Consider the following 20612-nt stretch of genomic DNA (forward strand, 5'->3'; position numbering starts at 1 on the left):
AACTGTTCTATAGATTCACCCCTCTGACTGAAATACAATGATTTTTTACATTTGTGCTTACCCTTTGTTTTTGAAATATACATGTTCCTATCAAATCATGTTGACTTTCTCTCATTTTAAACAATCTTTGGATACATCATGGTAACTGTCCATTTTTTACTTTATACGTAATTTGTAGTATTTAAAAATCTACAAAATCTCTGAATTTTGAAGTGTTTAATTGAATAACAGTGGATTGGTTGGCTCGTAATAACGTCTTATTTACAATTCGTATGGCTTTCTTTTGGAGTAGAAAAATCGAGTTTGTATTTGTTTTGTATGTATTTCCCCATACCTCTACACAGTAAGTCATGTACAAGTCTATAAGTGAACAGTATAATGTATACAAAGATTCCTGATTTAAGAAATCTTGCGTTTTATACAATATTGCAATAGATTTTGACATTTTTGCTTTGACATAATTTATGTGATTTCCAGCTTAATTTGTTATCTATTACCACTCCTAAAAATTGTTTCAGATACCTTATCAATTTCAATATCATTTATTCTAAGTTTACTATATGAGTTTGGTACACAGGTTCCAAATATTATGAATTTAGTTTTACTTAGATCTAGTGATAATTTGTTAGTATCAAACCATTTCTTTATAATTTTTAGTTCTTTCTCCACTGTTTCCAAAAGTTGTTTCAGATGTTCCCCACTACAAAATATAGTTGTATCATCAGCAAATAATATACATTTTAATGTCTAAGAAACCATATATTGTTTATATACAAAATGAACAGCAATGGACGAAGCACTGAACCTTGTGGAACCCCACAATTTACCCTCAAAAGTTTTGAATTAGAGTTGTTTATACGTACATACTGATACCTGTCTTCCAAATAACTACTTAACCAGTCATGTGCCACCCTTCTAATACCATACCTTTCTAATTTTGTTAATAATAGTTTATGGTCAATGGTATCAAGTGCTTTTTTTAGATCAAGGAATATTCCCACTGTGTATTAATTTTTTTCTAAAGCGTTTGATAGTTCTTCTACAAAACCTATTAATGTTATTTTAGTGCTTTTTTTTACTGAAACCATATTGCTGTTCAGAGTATATTATGTTTTGTTATAAAATCATTTAACCTTACAAATATTTTTTTCCAATATTTTGGAAAACTGTGAGAGCAAAGTAACTGGTCTATAGTTTGAAAATACATGGTTATCTCCAGCTTTGTATACTGGAATGACCTTGGCAATTTTCATTTTATTGGGAAATTTTCCAGCAATCAAAGACTGATTACAGATAAGTCAGTGGTTTCACAACACAATGATATTTTTAAATACGTATCATATCCATTCCAATCTGTAAATTTCTTGCTCTTTGATTTAATATCAATTATTTCTTTTTCATCAGTTGCTCTAATAAACATAGTGTAAGTGTTTATATTGATAATATTACTATTTACTCCATCTTTATTGCTGGGTTCAGTAATTGATTTAGCTAATTTGGTTCCCACATTAACAAAGAAAGCATTAAACCTATCTGCAACCAAATTAGTATCCTTTATTACCATATCATTGTTTGAATTAAAGTAATACAGGTAAATTATTTTTCTTTTATCCTTTTTAATAATTTCATTTAAAACTCACTAGGTATTTTAATATTATTTCTATTATTCTCCAATAATTTACTATAATAACTCCTTTTACTAGATCTCATACTTAATATTTTTATATATCTTATTTGATTTCAGCTTCCTTTTTTCTGTTTTAAGAATTTCTTATATAATACATTTTTCTTTTAAAAAGCATTTTGTATTCCCTTTGTTAACCAAGGCTTATCAATATACTTCTCTTTGTCAACTTTTTTAACTAGAGGGCAGTGTTTATCACACAAATTAGTTATTACAGAAACAAATGCTTCATAGGCTTCATCTACATAAACTGTATTCCAATCTTGTTTAATTAAGTCCTCCATAAGAAATTTAATGGTACCTTCTGTTATAGGTTGAATTAACCTACTAGTTTTAATTTCATTATTAATCATGATGCAGCTCTCAAAAGCTACAAAAACAGACAGGTGATCGCTAATATCATTTATGAGTAAACCTCCTGTTATTTTCCCATCAGTAATTATGTTATCGATGAGTGTAGCATTATTTACAGTTATCCTGCTTGGTTGTGTGATTGAAGGATATAACTCATGCAAAACATTGTATTGATAAAATTTGTTATTTGTGTATGTCCATGAGGATTTAACAAGTCAATATTAAAATCCCCACAGACAAAACCTCCTTCTTATTGTTAATGTTATCATATAACCCAGCCAACTTATCTTTAAATGTATCTATGTTGGATCCTGGGGTTCTATATATACAGCTTATAATTATATTTCTTGATCTCTCAACTTTAATTTCTACAGTTACACATTCCATAATCTTGTCTAAAACAAAAGACACTTTTTCAACATTTTCACTTTTGTAAGATGATTTGATATATAGTGCAACCCCCTCCCCTTTTAGTAAGCCTATTAATGAAAAATAAATCATACCCTTCAATCTCAACCATGGCAATTTGCTCCTTTAGCCAGGTCTCAGAAACAGCTATTAAACTTCTTATGATATTGATTCAAACAATCCTGGATTTTTAAAAGATACATACAGAGGCTTCTACTATTAAAATGTATTATTGATATAGTTCCATCCATATTCACATTTCTTTTGAACTGCTCTTCAGTGTAGTAATTGTGCTGTCGATACATGCTGTGGTAAAAATGATTGTCCTGATTAATATCATTTTCAATATTATAGAGACTATACTCTTTGTAATCAAATGTTTTAAAATAGAGATCCTCCACCTCTGTACTTCCAATCTGCAAGTCAGTTCTCGTCATCCAGAAGTAAAGTTTTTGCTCAAGTTAATGAAAGTACCCTTCCTTTGCTCAAACAGTTCTATGATGAAATGGTGGAGTAGAGTCGATGGGCCAAATTGCTTAATTCTTTTCCTATACGTTATGATCTTGTGGAGCAACCTCAATGGCAAATGGCCTAATTCTCCTCCTATGTCTTACGGTATTATGGAGGGTATTCTAACTGGTTGCATCACCACCTCATTAGGTAGGGCCACTGCACAAAATCAGAAATCAGTTCTCTGTTGTAAATGGAGCCATTTTCATCATGGACACCAACCTCCCCAGTATAGAGGCCATCTTCAAAACGCAATGCCGCAAAAGGATGGCATCCATTATTAAGGACCCCCATCACCCAAGACATGCCCTTTTCTCATTCCTACCATCAGGAAGGAGGTGCAGGAGGCTGAAGACACACACTCAACTTTTTAGGAATAGCTTCACCATCTCATTTCTAAACATTTCAAGAACTCAAGAACACTGCTTCAATATTTTTTACTTTGTTTACTTATTTTTATCTTGTAATTTGAACTGTGGTTTGCACCTTGGTCTCAGGGGAATGTTGAATTGGTTAGCTCTACACATGTGTATAGTTGAATGACAATTAGAACTTGAACTTGATCATTTGAAAACATACTTATATCAGGGTAGTACAAAGGGAAAGCAATGTAGAATATGTTAACAAAGTATAGTGACGGTAGAAAATAAGGTGCAGGGTCACAACAAGTTAGATTGTGTGATCAAGACTTCATCTCTGTGATACAAGCTCCATTCAAGAGTCCTATATATAGTATAGAACATTACAGAACAGTATAGGCACTTCGTTGTGCTGATTTTTTAACCAATTCTAAGATCAATATAATCCCTCATCCATGTGTCTATGTTTCTTAAATGCCTCTAATGTACCTGCCTTTTCCACCAAACCAGAGTGTTCCATGCACACATCCATCACTCACTGTGTAAGAATGCACCTCTTAACATTCCCCCCTGCATCTTCTTCCAATCATTTTGAAGTAATGCCTCCTGTCATAGTAGTCATTTCCACCCTGCCAAAAGGTCTCTGGCTATAAACTTTATAGCTAAGCCTACCTACTTCTACAAATTTATTAAATAACCTCTCATCCTCCTTCACTCCAAACAGAAAAACATTTGTTCGCTCAATCTATTTTCAGTCCAGGCAGTTGTGCACAAGCCATTATATTCTCCGGTGAAATACTGTTTTCCAAGAAATAGCTTTTCACTTCTTCAAACATAGTTTTGCCTTTGTTATGTCTTAGGCTTTTGGGCAAAAACCATTTCCTGTTAAAATTTCACGTAAAAAATATCAGTATTGAATACACAGGTAAAAATAAAACTGGCTTTTTAGTCAGTTTGTAGATACGTCACAAATCTGATTCCAAATACTATTACATATGCAAATTCTATGGGACGATAAAGAACATGTACTTGACAAGAAAACTGAATTGATTTTCCTAACTATGGAAGTTGTTGTGGACAGTGATGCAATGGTAGACTTCACATGTTCTCGTCTCTGCAGTTTTGCTGTTTGTCAGATGACCCCACTGCAGTAACTGCACCTTCATGATATGTTTTATAAGTATTGTAATACACAGCTATCAGTGCCAGACAATAGAACTAGCCTTCTCCTACCTATTGACTGGCATTGCCGCAAACAACCCTGCCCAATCTTCCGTTTGTACCTGATGCTCAATGGTTCTAATTAGATTACTATAACACAGGCTATGCTCGGCTTTCAACAGTAACCCCTTTCTGATGAGGGTTTTGATATGGAAAACCTGGCAAGTTCTGACAGCTTTTGAGTTGGAATCAGCATATTTTTTCCATTCATTTCATTCAGGATTCCAATTAAATCACATGTATTCATTCATATTTTTTGATATATTTTAGAAATATAAAAGTTATCATGGCCCATACAAACTTCATGGCCCCAGGGGGTGTGGACTGGGTTTATCTCTTACCTTTTCCAAATTATTGTCAGAAAAATGAATGGATGGAACTTAGTTGAAACAAAACCAATCAGCTGTCAATCCCACCAACCATCTACCAGTTAAAAATCAGCATGTTGAAAGATTGGGGGAATGCATTGTATCTGTCCCTCTCAGGGTTGAGTCAGGTTAAAATAATAAACATAAGAAATTCTACAGATGCTGAAAATCTTGAGCAAAACAACATACAAAATGCTGGAAGAATTCAGAGGACCATGCAGCATTTATGGAGAGTATATGTCCAAAACACCCAGACTCTATAGCTGCTTTCTGACCTGCTGAGTTCCTCCAATACTTTATGCATTTCTCTGTATTCACTATAGAGGGGTATAAACAGTTGGTTTTTGGACCAAAACCCTCATCACTCATGTCTCACCCCTACTTCACCCCCTCTTGTACTCAATAGTTAGGCAACCTCAACAGTGTTGAGTGTTACCTCCCATGCGGCCAATTATCATGGAGCAAACCACCCGTCATACATCACAGAGGAACGTTAAAGAACAGAACTGCACAGGAAGAGACCCTTTGGACCCCAATGTCATGCAACATCACGACACCCCTTTACATGTCAACACAGCAACTGCATAGGAAGATGGAAGCATAAAAAACAGATGAAATATACTCAGAATAAGGTTAATTTTCACTGACCTACTTTATGCAATTTATTGTTCTTCAGCAGTACAGTGCAGTACATCACTATAAATGCATTTTCAAGGACACTACATCTTATATTCTCAGCATTATATACTTGTAATTATTTCTCCTTTTTCTTCCCTATTGTATTTTGCAGTTCCCTGTCCACCCTGTTGGTGCAGTCCTTCATTGATTCAATAATGGTTATTGGATTTATTGAGTAGGCCAACAAGAAAATTAATCAGGGTTCCTTATGGTGACATACAGTATATATACTTTGATTATAAATTTACTTCGAAGAATTTAATTCTCCCTCGTGTATCTGTCCTATTGCCAAAGAAAGATGGGGTAAACTGTACTTGAGCCTGGTGGTAATGCTTTCGGGTTTTGCTATATTGTACCCGATGGGGGAGAGGACCAGGAAAAAAGTGGAGGACGGGGGGTGGTGGGATGGGGGGTGCATTTGATTATGATGGCTGCTAAACTGAGGCTGTGACAATTGTAGGCAGACTCCATGAGAGGGAGGCTGATTCCCTGTGATGTTGTAAGCTGTCCTCATAACACTCTACATTTTCTTGTAGTCATGTGCAAGATCATAATGAGGCAAGTTCTGAAGTCGAGACCATCTAATTATACTGCGGAACTGTTCAAGGGTCTGACATCTGCAAGATAGAAGCTGACCCAGAAACAGCCCACTCCTCAGATCTGAGCCCTTCTCTGCCAGAGGGCAATATCGTATTACCTTGTCTCTGGAGTATCATTTACAGCTGTGGCCATGTTCTCTCAGAACAGGCAGGCAGCTTCACATTGGACCAATGGAACCCCGCCTACTCACTACACTGGTGGCCCTCAGACTGTTGACTGGTAGGCTACCATCAGCTTCAGTTGGTGGGCCTACCTGAAGTTCACCAGAAAGGGCTCGCTGACTAAGGCGACCAAGCCCAAAATTGGTATGGCCCAGCTAGAAGATTGCAGATCACAGCCCAAACTGAGTGAGCAAAGCTGGGTGACTGGATGGCATGCTTTGGACTACATGATGGAGAATGACGGTGGTGAATCTACAGATTGGACCCAGGGCAAAGGGAATCAGATCAGGAAGTAGGGAACCTGCACCTGATGAAGCTACACTGGATCTGAGGGAAGTTGCTCAATGCTACGGGCAAGGAATCTAGATGGCATGCTTTGGACTACATGGTGGAGAATGAGGGTGGTGAATCTACAGATTGGACCCAGGGCAAAGAGAATCAGATCAGGAAGTAGGGAACCTGCACCTGATGAAGCTACACTGGATCTGAGGGAAATTGCTCAATGCTACGGGCAAGGAATCTGGACTGCATGCTTTGGACTACATGGTGGAGAATGAGGGTGGTGAATCTACAGATTGGACCCAAGGCAAAGAGAATCAGATCAGGAAGTAGGGAACCTGCACCTGATGAAGCTACAATGGATCTGAGGGAAGTTGCTCAATGCTACGGGCAAGGAATCTGGACTGCATGCTTTGGACTACATGGTGGAGAATGAGGGTGGTGAATCTACAGATTGGACCCAGGGCAAAGAGAATCAGATCAGGAAGTAGGGAACCTGCACCTGATGAAGCTACAATGGATCTGAGGGAAGTTGCTCAATGCTACGGGCAAGGAATCGGGACTGCATGCTTTGGACTACATGGTGGAGAATGAGGGTGGTGAATCTACAGATTGGACCCAGGGCAAAGAGAATCAGATCAGGAAGTAGGGGAACCTGCACCTGATGAAGCTACACTGGATCTGAGGGAAGTTGCTCAATGCTACGGGCAAGGAATCTGGATGGCATGCTTTGGAATACATGATGGAGAGAATGAGGGTGGTGAATCTACAGATTGGACCCAGGGCAAAGAGAATCAGATCAGGAAGTAGGGAACCTGCACCTGATGAAGCTACACTGGATCTGAGGGAAGTTGCTCAATGCTACAGGCAAGGAATCTGGACTGCATGCTTTGGACTACATGGTGGAGAATGAGGGTGATGAATCTACAGATTGGACCCAGGGCAAAGAGAATCAGATCAGGAAGTAGGGAACCTGCACCTGATGAAGCTACAATGGATCTGAGGGAAGTTGCTCAATGCTACGGGCAAGGAATCGGGACTGCATGCTTTGGACTACATGGTGGAGAATGAGGGTGGTGAATCTACAGATTGGACCCAGGGCAAAGAGAATCAGATCAGGAAGTAGGGAACCTACACCTGATGAAGCTACACTGGATCTGAGGGAAGTTGCTCAATGCTACGGGCAAGGAATCTGGATGGCATGCTTTGGACTACATGATGGAGAGAATGACGGTGGTGAATCTACAGATTGGACCCAGGGCAAAGAGAATCAGATCAGGAAGTAGGGAACCTGCACCCGATGAAGCTACACTGGATCTGAGGGAAGTTGCTCAACGCTAGGGGCAAGGAATCTGGATGGCATGCTTTGGACATGATGGAGAGAATGAGGGTGGTGAATCTACAGATTGGACCCAGGGCAAAGAGAATCAGATCAGGAAGTAGGGAACCTGCACCTGATGAAGCTACACTGGATCTGAGGGAAGTTGCTCAACGCTAGGGGCAAGGAATCTGGATGGCATGCTTTGGACTACATGATGGAGAGAATGACGGTGGTGAATCTACAGATTGGACCCAAGGCAAAGAGAATCAGATCAGGAAGTAGGGAACCTGCACCTGATGAAGCTACAATGGATCTGAGGGAAGTTGCTCAATGCTACGGGCAAGGAATCTGGACTGCATGCTTTGGACTACATGGTGGAGAATGAGGGTGGTGAATCTACAGATTGGACCCAGGGCAAAGGGAATCAGATCAGGAAGTAGGGAACCTGCACCTGATGAAGCTACACTGGATCTGAGGGAAGTTGCTCAATGCTACGGCAAGGAATCTGGATCTGGAGCCTGGGAGCCAAATTTCATAAGTTGGGAATATGGAACCAGGTGATAAAGGAACAGGGAAGTAAAACCTTGATCTGGCATTTGGATGACCCAGCCTTGAGATGGCTGTCTGACATTTCCTTCCAGAGGCTGGACCAAACCTAAACCCAATGGATGAAAACTGGAAGCACGGGAGATAGTGCTAGAGATGAGTAAAAGCTGAATGAAGAGGAACATACCGATAGATGAGAGAAAGGCACTGCTGAATAGGAGAATGGAATTGGTTGGTGAGATGCTAGGGATTAAGCAAAGAAAGTTTGTGGTGGAGAGGTCACGGGGGGTGGGGGGGGGATTTGATTATGATGGCTGCTAAACTGAGGCTGTGACAATTGTAGACAGACTCCATGAGAGGGAAGCTGATTTTCTGTGATGTTGTAAGCTGTCCTCATTAACACTCTACATTTTCTTGTAGTCACGTGCAAGATCATAATGAGGCAAGTTCTGAAGTAATGAGACCATCTAATTATACTGCGGAACTGTTCAAGGGTCTGACATCTGCAAGATAGTTGAATTTCCCCATGGGGATGAATAAAGTATCTATCTATCTATCTATCTATCTATCTAGAAGCTGACCCAGAAACAGCTCATTCCCCAGATCTGAGCCCTTCTCTGCCAGAGGGCAATATCGTATTACCTTGTCTCTGGAGTATCATTTACAGCTGTGGCCCTGTTCTCTCAGAACAGGCAGGCAGCCTCACATTGGACCAATGGAACCCCGCCGACTCACTGCACTGGTGGCCCTCAGACTGTTGACTGGTAGGCTACCATCATCTTCAGCTGGTGGGCCTACCTGAAGTTCACCAGAAAGGGCTTGCAGACTAAGGCACTGCTGAATAGGAGAATGGAATTGGTTGGTGAGATGCTCGGGATTAAGCAAAGAAAGTTCATGGTGGAGAGGTCATGGGGCAGGGGTGGAAGCAACAAAGGATAGGAAAGAACACAAAAGGGGATAGCCACAAGGAACTCAAAAAGGAAGCAGAGGCAGGCAGAGAAGTGGACAAGTGTGATGCAGAGGTAATACAAGGGTTTCCTGAATTAGGAAAATGGTGCCCGAGTATCTTCTTCTTCATGTGCCTTGCGCATTACACGCTTGGGCGAACATGCACATCGAACAATATTGACACTGCCTGAACATAGGGCAGTGAAAACGGGAAATTGGAAAAAGGAGTCCTTTGATCTCACTAAGAACACAGAAGGCCAGAATCCCAATTTTTATGAAGCAGATGAAGGTGAAAATGGTAGTATAAATAGATCTGTATGGTGCATGAGGGAGTTTGAGATTATAGGTATAGGCACAATTGCTAACAAAGTGCTCAATGAATGTATGCTACCGAAGACATATGACAGCATACTGGTAGATCATAAGGCAAGATCTGCAAATTAAAAACATTACTCTAACATCTTTTCTGAAGAAAATTGTTGTAACCTACTGCCACAGCCAGTGAGGAGACAGGCAGAAGCAAGGCTGGTTTAGGGAATGAACCGTGCTGTGGCATTGCAAGATGCAACATGTCCGAGCTAGGGTTGTTGACTGAGTTCATGTCACTGTTGGAGAAGGAGTGAGCAACTTGAAAAGGAGTTGATGCAGAAGAGTTTCACTGTCCATCCACCTAACCCAGGTGCGAGGCTGGATCACTCCAAGCACCAAGCTGATTTGGTGAGATCAAGAATGGCTTCAGGCTGGGCTGCTCAAGCGTATTAGGGCACCAGGATCTAGGCCCTAGAACATGGCACTACCCGGTGCTTGGACAACTTAAACTTCTGCTCAGATAGACTTGGAAGCCTAAGTGTCGGGTAGGGAGGCGAAGGTCGGGCTGATTTTGTTCGTTCTGCAAATATTTACTCCTTCTTCCACAGCGCCAAGGCTGTGAACTGATCCAACTGCTGTGTGTTTCCAACCCCGTTGCATGATGTACTGGAGACTGAGGCTTGGGCCTACTTACAGCTGCTCTGGGAGCGGATATGGGACTCAGTCTAGTTCAGGGTTCTGTTGGCTTGCTTCTGTTCACACGATGTGTATTTTCGTCTTCTCTTTCTCTGAGCAGTGGTTTTTGGTCTATTTTTAATTGGGTTATTCGGGTTTCTTGCTTTGCGGCTGCCTGTAAGAAGACAGATTTCAAATTGTATAATTTATAATCTTTAATAATAAAACTGCTTTAAATCTTTGAAAATATTTTAAACAGTAAAGCTGTGATCCTTTCTGCACAATATTCTTAATTTTAAATTGTATTTTCTTCCGTGATAACTTTAAAAGCAGCCGTAGTCTGTCAACTAAATCTTGGGACAACTCACCATTACATGCTCAACTATTTTCTGTTGATTACAATATCCACACCTCCCATTACTGTGTTACTTCATTAAAAATAATGCACTTCTTTTTGGGTATTATAAAGATGTCTTCCAGTTCTCTTTTCATCCCATTGTTTTCTCCACTTCTAATGTTTTTCATTTCTCCTTCACTATAATTTATTTGAATGCCAATTCTGCTCATCGAATTGCCTCCTTTGTCAACTTATCCACTTGGTCATTCCCTCCAAAATAAAATCCACATAAAACATGTAGATTCCCATCATTTTAAGTTTAAATAAATACATAAAGTCCAGTTGTGCCTCTGACAGTAAATCATTTGGACTGATTCTTCTGCTTGAATCAGATAATATTTACAACTCTCATCAATCTCATTTCCTCCACCCACTGCTAAAGTTGTCATTTCACGTGTATACACTGAGAAATCAACATTTATCCTCATCCAGTTTCTAATGTTAAAATCAGGCAACACGAATCCTACTCATACTCCACCATTTCCATTTTTGAAGCATCTGTGTATATTTGTAAATATCTGTGATGGCTGTCCATTGTGTCCAACGATGACAGTAAACCTCTATGGGAGAGTTTTTTAAAGCAGAAAAACCATTGCAATGGTGCATCTACACTTCCTTGACCTCAGAGGTCCAGGTCCAGTGGTATGAACAGGCACTACAAACTGGGATGCAGTAGATTACCATCACTTCCATGCCTTGTCAGGCCCTTCGCTCTCCATGGAGCATTACAGTATCAATTTCCTAGCTGCTGGATCACACAGTAGATCTCATCCATCCAGTCCACCGGAGCTGACTTCGCATTCTAGAACAGAAATGTCCCCATCTCACCGGGGTATGAGGACTCCGGTTACCCTCAACTGGTCTAGTCCGCCTGTCGAAGCGGTGTACCGGGGTGTAGCCGCTGTCACATGCAAACAGCTACTTGGCGCCACAGGCGAGAGCTGAGTATCCAGTAGGGAGCAAAGGTGAGTGAGCTGCCCCAAAATGGACACGACAAGCCCCTTCAAAGGTTCAACGCCTCCCTAGACAGACATACACCCCACAAAAAAGTAATCACAATAACACAATATTCAACTATATCTTGATTTGAAATCAGTTCTCCATTTTCCTGTCTTATAATAGCTACCTCTGGTGCTTCACACAGCCATGGAGTCACCCCAGGAAAAGACACTGTAGAACTCACTGCCTTATTACTAATTCCTGTCCTTTCTGCTTTCCTTCAATACTCCACGTAAAATTTGTGATTTCCTTTTTCTTTTTCCCCACCATGGATCCAAAAGCTGTTTAGGTGGATGATTTTCTGCACGCCCTTACAGGTTCACACAATATGTTAACACAAGCTGTGTTCTTCTTAGTTCCAGAGGTGTCTCTCCCAACTCCCCTTGCATTGCCACCACTGGTGGTGTCCTTATTGCCCCAGTTTAACCTTTATGCATGAAGTGACCATTTTGCTGAACACCTACGCTCGGTCCGCCAGAGAAAGCAGGATCTCCCAGTGGCCACACATTTTAATTCCACGTCCCATTTCCATTCTGATTATGTCTATCCATGGCCTCCTCTACTGTCAAGATGAAGCCACACTCAGGTTGGAGGAACAACACCTTATATACAGTCTGGATAGCCTCCAACCTGATGGCATGTACATTGATTTCTCTACTTCCGTTAATGCCCCTCTCCCCTTCTTACCTCATCCCTTATTTATCTATTTCCCCCCTTTTCTTTTCTCTTTCTGCCCCTCTCACAATCATTCTGCCTGTTCTCCATCTTCCCCTGGTGCTTCCCTCCCCCTTTCTTTCTCCCTAGGCCTCCTGTCCCATGATCCTTTCCCTTCTCCAGCTCTGTATCCCTTTTGCCAATCACCTTTCCAGCTCTCAGCTTCACCCCACCCCCTCCGGTCTTCTCCTATCATTTCGCATTTCCCCCTCCCCTCACACTTTCAAATCTCTTACTATCTCTTCTTTGAAATGTCTACTTTCATTCCTTTCTATTGATGCTGCCTGACCAGCTAAGTTCCTCAGGCATTTTGTGTGTTACTAATGATAACTTGGAGCAACAAAACAGGACAACGCTGGCTGCTGATTTCTCTTCCAAACACATGGCTGGCTTCCTTCTTTCATGTGGTATCATGTAAACATGACAAACTGTGACTGGAATTAGTTAGATATTCCCATTAGATTATAATGATGCTAAAGGCAACCCCCTCAAATCTCTATCTTTTCTTTCAGTTAGGAAGGGTCTTGGCCCAAAACGCCAACTGTACTTCTTCCTATAGATGCTGCGTTCCACTAGAATTTTGTGTGTGTTGCTGGGATTTCTTCGTGCTAGATAGAGCTGTCAGTTTCAGTTTGTTCTCAGAATCAAACTGCTCTTAACTCCTGGTGGAGTCGTCGGGCCGATCTTTTTGGTGATTGCTCAGCATACGGTGTGTCTAAACATAGAAACAGAAAATAGGGTCAGGAGTAGGCCATTCGGCCCTTCAAGCCTGCACCACCATTCAGTATGATCATGGCTGATCATCCAACTCAGAACCCTGTACCTGCTTTCTCTCCATACCCACTGATCCCTTTAGCCACAAGGGCCATATCTAACTTCCTCTTAAATATAGCCAATGAACCGGCCTCAACTCTTTCCTGTGGCAGAGAATTCCACAGATTCACCACTCTCTGTGTGAAGAAGTTTTTCCTCATCTCAGTCCTAAAAGGCTTCCCCTTTATCCTTAAACTGTGACCCCTCATTCTGGACTTCCCCAACATCGGAAACAATCTTCCTGCATCTAGCCTGTCCAATCCCTTTAGAATTTTATACGTTTCAATAAGATCCCCCCTCAATCTTCTAAATTCCAGTGAGTATAAGCCTAGTCGATCCAGTCTTTCTTCATATGAAAATCCTGCCATCCCAGGAATCAATCTGTTGAATCTTCTCTGTACTCCCTCTATGGCAAGAATGTCTTTCCTCAGATTAGGGGACCAAAACTGCATACAATACTCTAGGTGCAGTCTCACCAAGGCCTTGTACAACTGCAGTAGAACCTCCCTGTTCCTGTACTCAAATTCTTTTGCTATGAATGCCAACATACCATTTGCCTTTTTCACCGCCTGCTGTACCTGCATGCCCACCTTCAATGACTGGTGTACAATGACACCCAGGTCTCGTTGCACCTCCCCTTTTCCTTATCGGCCACCGTTCAGATAATAATCTGTTTTCCTGTTCTTGCAACCAAAGTGGATAACCTCACATTTATCCACATTAAATTGCATCTGCCATGAATTTGCCCACTCACCTAACCTATCCAAGTCACCCTGCATCCTCTTAGCATCCTCCTCACAGCTAACACCGCCGCCCAGCTTCGAGTCATCCGCAAACTTGGAGATGCTGCATTTAATTCCCTCGTCTAAATCATTAATATATATTGTAAACAACTGGGATCCCAGCACTGAGCCTTGCGGTACCCCACTAGTCACTGCCTGCCATTCTGAAAAGGTCCCGTTTACTCCCACTCTTTGCTTCCTGTCTGCCAACCAATTCTCTATCTACATCAATACCATACCCCCAATACTGTGTGCTTTAAGTTTGCACACTAATCTCCTGTGCAGGACCTTGTCAAAAGCCTTTTGAAAATCTAAATATACCACATCCACTGGCTCTCCCCTATCCACTCTACTAGTTACATCTTCAAAAAATTCTATAAGATTCGTCAGACATGATTTTCCTTTCACAAATCCATGCTGACTTTGTCCGATGATTTCACCTCTTTCCAAATGTGCTGTTATCACATCTTTGATAACCGACTCTAGCATTTTTCCCACCACCGATGTCAGACTAACCGGTCTATAATTCCCCGGTTTTTCTCTCCCTCCTTTTTTAAAAAGTGGGATTACATTAGCTATCCTCCAATCCTCAGGAACTGATCCAGAATCTAAGGAGTTTTGAAAAATTATCACTAATGCATCCACTATTTCTTGGGCTACTTCCTTAAGCACTCTGGGATGCAGACCATCTGGCCCTGGGGATTTATCTGCCTTTAATCCCTTCAATTTACCTAACACCACTTCCCTACTAACATGTATTTCCCTCAGTTCCACCATCTCACTAGACCCTAGGTCCCCTACTATTTCCGGAAGATTATTTACGTCCTCCTTAGTGAAGACAGAACCAAAGTAGTTATTCAACTGGTCTGCCATGTCCTTGTTCCCTATGATCAATTCACCCGTTTCTGACTGTAAGGGACCTACATTTGTCTTGGCCAATCTTTTTCTTTTCACATATCTATAAAAGCTTTTACAGTCAGTTTTTATGTTCCCTGCCAGCTTTCTCTCATAATCTTTTTTTCCCTTTCCTAATTAAGCCCTTTGTCCTCCTCTGCTGGTCTCTAAATTTCTCCCAGTGCTCAGGTGTGCCGCTTTTTTTTTGCTAATTTATACATTTCTTCTTTGGACTCGATACTATCCTTAATTTCCTTTGTCAGCCACGGGTGCACTACCTTCCCTGGTTTATTCTTTTGCCAAACTGGGATGAACAATTGTTGTAGTTCATCCATGCGATCTTTAAATGCTTGCCATTGCATATCCACCGTCAACCCTTTAAGTATCATTTGCCAGTCTATCTTAGCTAATTCACGTCTCATACCTTCAAAGTTACCCTTCTTTAAGTTCAGAACCTTTGTTTCTGAATTAACTATGTCACTCTCCATTTTAATGAAGAATTCCACCATATTATGGTCACTCTTACCCAAGGGGCCTCGCACGACAAGATTGCTAACTAACCCTTCCTCATTGTTCAATACCCAATCTAGAATGGCCTGCTCTCTAGTTGGTTCCTCGACATGTTGGTTCAGAAAACCATCCCGCATACATTCCAAGAAATCCTCTTCCTCAGCACCCTTACCAATTTGGTTCACCCAATCTATATGTAAATTGAAGTCACCCATTATAACTACGGTACTGTTCCTTTATTGCACACATTTCTAATTTCCTGTTTAATGCCATCCCCAACCTCACTACTACTGTTAGGTGGCCTGTACACAACTCCCACCAGCGTTTTCTGCCCCTTAGTGTTATGCAGCTCTACCTATATCAATTCCACATCCTCCAGGCTAATGTCCTACCTTTCTATTGCATTAATCTCCTCTCTAACCAGCAATGCTACCCCACCTCCTTTTCTTTCCTGTCTATCCCTCCTGAATATTGAATATCCCTGGATGTTGAGCTCCCATCCTTGGTCACCCTGGAGCCATGTCTGTGATCCCAACTATATCATATTCATTAGTAACTATCTGCACATTCAATTCATCCACCTTGTTACGAATGCCCCTCGCATTGACACACAAAGCCTTCAGGCTTGTTTTTACAACACTCTTAGCCTTTATACAATTATGTTGAAAAGTGGCCCTTTTTGCTTTTTGCCCTGGATCTGCCTGCCACTTTTACTTTTCACCTTACTACTTTTTGCTTCTACCCTCATTTTACACCCGTCTCCCTGCACTTGTTCCCATCCCCCTGCCGCATAGGTTTAAATCCTCCTGAACAGCAGTAGCAAACGCTCCCCCTAGGACATTGGTTCCAGTCCAGCCCAGATGCAGACCGTCCTGTTTGTACCAGTCCCACCTCCCCCAGAACTAGTTCCAATGCCCCAGAAATTTGAATCCCTCCCCCTTGCACCATTTTTCAAGCCACGTATTCACCTGGAATATCCTATTTCTACTCTGACTAGCATGTGGCACTGGTAGTAATCCAGAGATTATTACCTTTGTGGTCCTACTTTTTAGTTTATCTCCCAACTCCGTAAATTCACCTTGTAGGACCTCATCCCGTTTTTTACCTATATTGTTGGTACCTATGTGCACCATGACCACTGGCTGTTCACCTTCCCATTCCAGAATGTCCTGCAGCCGCTCAGAGACGTCCTTGACCCTTGCACCAGGGAGGCAGCATACCATCCTGGAGTCTCGTTTGCGGCCGCAGAAACGCCTATCTATTCCCCTTACAATCGAATCCCCTATCACTATAGCTCTCCCGGTCCTTTTCCTTCCCTCCTGTGCCGCAGAGCCACCCATGGTGCCATGAACTCGGCTGCTGCTGCCTTCCCCTGATGAGACATCTCCCCCAACAGTATCCAAAACAGTATATCTGTGTAGGAGGGAGATGACCTCAGGGGACTCCTGCACTACCTGCCTACTGCTACACTGTCTAGTGGCCACCCCTTCTCTTTCTGCCTGTGTAGCCTTTACTTGCGGTGTGGCCAACTCACTGAACGTGCTATTCACGACTTTCTCAGCATCGCGGATGCTCCAGTATGAATCCAATCGCAGTTCCAGACGCTCAATGCGGTCTTCCAGAAGCTGCAGCTGGACACACTTCCTGCACACATAGTCGTCAGGGACACTGGAAGTATCCCTGATTTCCCACATGCTGCAGGATGAACAAACCACAGGGCCAATCTCAGCTGCGATGACCTACCCAATACTTGCCTCAACTTTTGAAACTTTCTCCTTTTAAAGGAACTTACCTGGCCTTACCTCACTTGGAGTGAAGCTCGTCCTCAGCCTCTGCTCGCTGAAGCCTCTGGAGACAAAGCCTTCCTACTCTGTCTCCCTCTACTCCGTCGCCCGCTACAATGTCACCCGCTCCGTCTACTGTTCTCTTTAAATACTCCCGCTGCCTCACGGTCTGACTTACACGCGCTTGCGCAGTCGTGCCCCCGTTAAACTACCGAAGAAACATCTGAAATCTAGGGCATCTGAAACCTGACGGAGCCCAGGTGTTCAGAGCTGGCTGGATTCGAACTTGGGAGCCTTCGCTCCGAAGTCCGGCGCTGATGCCACGCCACCACCAGCCGGCCTACTACCAGGTTAATCTGGCCCTGCCCATCGGACACCGTTTGAGTCCCACCACAAAGACATGTTACCGGTTCACCTTGTCTACACTGCTCATATAAATGTTCTCCTCCACATCTACCATATCTCTGCCTTCCTTTACACCCCCCACACGCCTATATTTCTGACATTTATAACACCTCAATGGTGGTGGAACAAGGGCTCTGAAACTAAAGCTCATAAGTTCAATTACAGGTATTACGTTTTGTGGTAAAAATGAACCCTGAAATATTAACATCGCGTATCTCCATTCCTCACTGCTTTCAATCTATCTTAAATGACAAAACGCCTTCAATATTTTTTTTTAGTTCATTTACAAGTTTTCTTTAATTGATGTTCCCGCTATCACGTTTGAACAATATTTCTCACTAAACTCAATGCATTCACCTCACTCCCTCGGATAAATTTAATTATTTTAAACTCCTTTATCGCCTACCTTCGAGTCGAACGTAGTTCTCTATCGCTATTAACATTTTCTAGTTGTTTTCCACTCCTCACAGTCCCTTTTCCATTCCGCCGCAGCGTCGACCCGGTCGCCATTGGGATTTGACCGAACCGCGAGGGAAAAAACCGCCTTCCAACCGCCCAGGCGCGCGCGCGCGCGTCGCGTGCTGGCGTCATGACGTCACAAAGCACGTAACCTCACATAACCTGCAGTGAATTATTTAAACCAACAATAATACTTAATCTAACAATATATTTATAATATTGCCCAAATATTACTGAAATATTAAATACACGACATCAACAACTAAACCTCTATCATGTCTGCATGATTTTCTGAATTGCATTGCCATCGTATGATTGGCTGATATTTGTAATAACGAGCACATGTACAGGCGTGACTAGTAAAGTGGTCATTGGGTTTTCTTTCGCGTGTCCTTTTCACTTCTGTGAGATTAGGAAAGTATTAGTAACGAGAAAGGACTCTCACTTGATACTGACACTGACTTGCCTGTTCCTGAGTGATGCTGAATTCATCCTTCTTTTTTGCCATCTCACTTTCTCGCCCTCTTTGTCTCTCTTTACCTCCCAGAGAAAGTGTCAGATGTATCAGTATTACAGAGGCATGAGAGAAGAGTTAGCCAAAATTGATTGGAAAGAACACAAGCAGGAATGACAGCAGACCAGCAGGCACAGGATATACATCCCAAAGAGGAAAATGTATTTTAATAGTAAGATGACACAACCATGGCTAACAAGAAAGTTCAAAGCCAACACAAAAGCCAAAAAGACGGCATATAATAGAGCAAAAGTTAGCCAGAAGTTAGAGGATTGAGGAAGCTTTTAAAATTCTCTCTGCGTCCTCTCCAAATCCACTCTATCAAGGCCTTTCAACATTCGATAGGTTTCAATTAGATCTCCTTTCATTCTTATGCAATCTAGAGAATACAGGCCCAGAGCAATCAAATCCTCTTCATTTGATAAGCTGTTCAATACTAGGATACAGGGAGAAGGCAGGGCATTGTGGCTGAGAGGAAAATAGATCAGCCATGATAAAATGGCGAAGCAGAGTTGACAGGCATAATCACTTAATTTTGCACCTATATCTCATGGTCTTAAATAATCCAGGCCATCCTTTTAAAAATTAGAGTGGTGAATCTGTGGAATTTATTGCCACAGGTGCCTGTGGAGGCCAAGACTTTACGTATATTTAGGGTGATATACTCTTCATTAGTCAGGGCATGAAGGGATATGATGAGAAGGCAGGAGATTGGGGCTAAGAGGGAAATGGATCAGCCATGATGAAATGGCAAAGCAGATTCAATGGGACAAATGCAAAATCTGCTGCTATATCTTACAGTCTTATTAAATTTATTTATCACATGTACATTGAAGCATTCATGGAAGTGCAATGCTGTGTATCAATTTCCGACATAGAGCACTTGGAAGAAACCCACACAGTCATACAAAATCCTTGGGAATCAAGCACCCGAGTGCAATCATTGCCACTGCAAAGCGATTGCACTGAATGCTATGCATTTGCAATGCCCTAGCCAGTAACAAAGGGAAGGACTGTCCTTTAACCTGCACTGTATCACAGTAGTTGCTGGCCCAGTCATCTGGTCTTTTTCTCCATTCCCATCCATCATCCATCCCTCCGCTCCCCATCACGTGAGAGAATGCAGCCTTTAGCACAACTGAAATTCCCAGGACTGGGAGCTCAAAGTCCTGACTTTCTGTCTAGTTCTATGTGGGCACAATGGCTCTGGCAATCCAAAGACCACACAAGTTGTTTCACCGTGTCTCTGCATAATGACAAGACCTAGAGACAGATCAGTAACTGTAATTGGTTTATTGTTAATTGTCACATGTGCCAAGATGAACAGATAAATCTTTGTTTTACATTGCATCCATGTAGATAATTTCATCACATTCAGTATGTTGAGGTAGCACAGAGCAGAAGCAATAACAGAATGTAGAATAATGTGTTAACTGTTAAAAGCACAGTGCAGACAGACAGTAAGTTGCAAGGCCATGACGAGGTAGACTGTGAGGTTGTGTCCATCCTATTGGACGAGGGATTTGTTCAGTTGTATTACAACAGTGGGAGAGAAGCTGTCCTTGAGACTGGTGGTTCATACTTTCAAAGAGATTGCCCTAGGTTGGTGAGGTCTTTCATTAAAGCAGGAGGAACTCAGCAGATGCTCAGATGCTGGAGGAACTCAGCAGGCCAGGCAGCATCTATGGAAAAGATAGTCGACGTTTCAGGTTTTTTTTAAATCTTGATGGGAAAGAGGAGAAGAGTGCATGTTTGGAATGAATGAGGTCTTTGATTAAACTGTATGTTTTGATGTACATCTGATGCATAAGTCTGAATCTGCAGGTCAGGCAGCACTGTATGGAGAGAATAAAGAGTTGAGATTTCAGAACTCATCACCATGAAGAGTCTTGGCTTAAAATGTTGACTCTTTATTCCTCT

At 41.8% G+C, this 20612-nt stretch overlaps 1 long non-coding RNA gene across 1 annotated transcript in view; it reads right to left on the reverse strand.

Annotated features, from left to right (window-relative positions):
* Nucleotides 1-5537: 5537 nt before the first annotated feature.
* Nucleotides 5538-20612, reverse strand: part of LOC140734416 (uncharacterized) — a 55605-nt gene continuing 40530 nt past the window's right edge. Inside the window, exons 2-3 of the long non-coding RNA XR_012100539.1 lie at nucleotides 18126-18340; nucleotides 5538-10596 (exon numbers count right to left, since the gene is read on the reverse strand). This is a non-coding gene — a long non-coding RNA (uncharacterized lncRNA). The remainder of the gene's footprint in view (nucleotides 10597-18125; nucleotides 18341-20612) is intronic.

The sequence above is a fragment of the Hemitrygon akajei genome, chromosome 10 (assembly GCF_048418815.1).
Source record: "Hemitrygon akajei chromosome 10, sHemAka1.3, whole genome shotgun sequence".
Taxonomy (NCBI): domain Eukaryota; kingdom Metazoa; phylum Chordata; class Chondrichthyes; order Myliobatiformes; family Dasyatidae; genus Hemitrygon; species Hemitrygon akajei.